Below are 2604 nucleotides of genomic sequence, written 5' to 3'. Positions count from 1 at the left end.
ACGTTATTTGTATCGTTGATACTGGGTTGAGAACTTTGAGGATTTCAAATCATAAAACCAAGGTGGGGTTTTCCTTCAAGATCGTTAGTGTAGGTTTTGGACAAGATTGCGCAACCCAAATCCGATCGAGTGAAAGCCTTGGGACAATGGGTCCCTTGCAAGGGAGTAGCGTGAGACGGTGGATCGCATTGGCAAATCTTGGGTTTCAACAAGTGTGCACTTGGAATTAATTCAACCTAGTGAAAACTTTGAAGAACAAGGGGTTTTGTTCAAACCGTTCTCACGCTACTTCTTTGAACGAAATCCCTTGTTCAAGGGTTTGCTTATCTCCAATCCACTTCTCCAAAGGAACAATTTACTTCAACTTCTTAGTTGGACACCTGTTAAGCACATATGCTACAGTGGCAACAGATTCTCCCCACAAGGTGTGGGGTAGATTCTTCTCCTTCAGCATGCTCCTTGTCATATCAAGCAAAATTATATTTCTTCTTTCAGTAAGACCATCATGTTAATGAGTGTATGGATCAGTAACCTCGTGATCAATTACATTCTCCTTATAAAATCTGTTGAACTCTATAGAGTTATACTCACCTCCCCCCATTAGTTTTGATAATTTTCAGCTTCTGACCACTATATTTTTTCAGCCTTCACCTTGAACTTCTAAAACTCAGCAAACACCTCATGCTTAAACTTGATGAGTGCTACCCATGTCATTCTTATGAACTCATCCACAAAATACACAAAATACTTGTTTCCTCCAAGTGAAGGTACTTCAAATGGTCCGCACACATCAGAATGCACTACTCCTAAAATATGTTTTGCTCTTGGAGCTACTTCTAATGCAAATGACAATCTAAGTTTCTTACCTTTCATTCATATCTCACATGACTTCTTAGGCTTCAGAATCTTAGTTATGCCATGTACCAGCTTCTTAAAACTCAGATGCCATAAGCTTCTGAAGTTCAGATGCCCCAATCTCTTCTTCCATAACTCACTGTCACCTTTAGCACCTTTTGCACTAAGGCATTTGGTTTAAGCCGTCTCCACATTCACCTTGAATGTTTTGTTGCTTCCCTGTTTAGACTGCATAATCAGCTTATGATCAGAATCATACAACTTTAAGAGATTGTCCTTCATAGTAACTGAGAAACCTTTCTCAATTAGGTGGCCTACAATCATCATATTGCTTTTCATGCAAGGAACATACCAAACATCCTTGATCACAACAATTTGTCATTCTTCACTATGACCTTGACATTTCCCATTCCTTCATCATTTAGATACTTATCATTAACACATTTGATTTTTGTCCACTTTCTATAGTCAAAATTAATCAGCCGAGCTTGTTTCCAGTTAGGTGATTTGAGCAGTCAGTGTCCATATATCACCAGTTTATCAAATATCCACCATCAGACTCATAAGCTATCAATAGCATAAATTCATCATTAGATTCTCCTCTGGTTATGTTTACATCTTCTGATTTCCTTTCCTTGTTTGACCAACAGTCAATAGCAAAGTTACCAAACTTCTTACAACAATAACATTGGACCTTCTTCTTATCAAACTTCTCCTTTCCCTTCTAATGCTTCTTTTCATCCGAATTAGAGACTTATGACTTCTGATAACCACCATGTCTCTTCTTGGCCTCAAACCATGAGTGCTTCTGGTTCTACTTACCATAAGACACTTTCAGAGCCAGCTCTACCTCTCTTTCAGAGGTTTTCTCAGTCAGACACAACTCTTGTGTCTCTAGACTACTTTGCAGCTCTTTAATTCTCATGGTGCTCAGATCCTTATAATGTTCAATTGCTACAACAATATAATCAAATTGAGGAGTAGTAGATATCAATACCTTTTCAATGATTACTTGTTTAGAAAGAGTCTCTCGACAAGATTTCATCTCATTTATGATCATAATCACTCTGGAGATGTAATTTGATATCTTCTCAGTATTCTTTATATTGAGATTCTCGTACTGCTTATGCAAAGAATGAAAATTCACCTTCTTCACTGATGCATCACCTCCATAGCAACGTACCGGTATGTCCCACATAGCCTTCGTCGTCATCGAATCAACGATCTTCTCAAACACATTCACATCCACACACTGATGAACATAGAACAAATCTTTATGATCTTTCTTTCTTAACTCTTTGTATGTGTTTTTTGGGCCTCATTTGCATCCGCTGCATAACCGTCATTGAAGAGATCAAGAACATCTTGAGCGCCAAATAACACACGCATCTAAATCATCCATCAATTCCAATTCTTTCCATCAAATACTGGAAGTTTCATATTCAAGCTACCATTTTCATCGTTCATCTTCAATCTTGTGCAAGAATTCAGTCAAATCTCACCAAACACATGTGTTTCCTAATCCCTCAGAATCAATAAATATGATTATGTTACGATTTTGATCATAAATTCAACGTAAATTCAAGAAACAAAATCAATCACATATGCCTCACCGTTCACTTTGTTTCCCGTGGATCTGAACCAGAGCTCTAGATACCAATTATTGGTGCATAATAGGAAGAAGATGGAGAGAGAGAGAGAGAGAGAGAGAGAGAGAGAGAGAGAAGAGAAAACTTTGTAACTAACTTC

Source organism: Lathyrus oleraceus, chromosome 7, assembly GCF_024323335.1.
Source record: "Lathyrus oleraceus cultivar Zhongwan6 chromosome 7, CAAS_Psat_ZW6_1.0, whole genome shotgun sequence".
NCBI classification, from domain to species: domain Eukaryota; kingdom Viridiplantae; phylum Streptophyta; class Magnoliopsida; order Fabales; family Fabaceae; genus Lathyrus; species Lathyrus oleraceus.
This window is presented reverse-complemented; position numbering follows the sequence as displayed.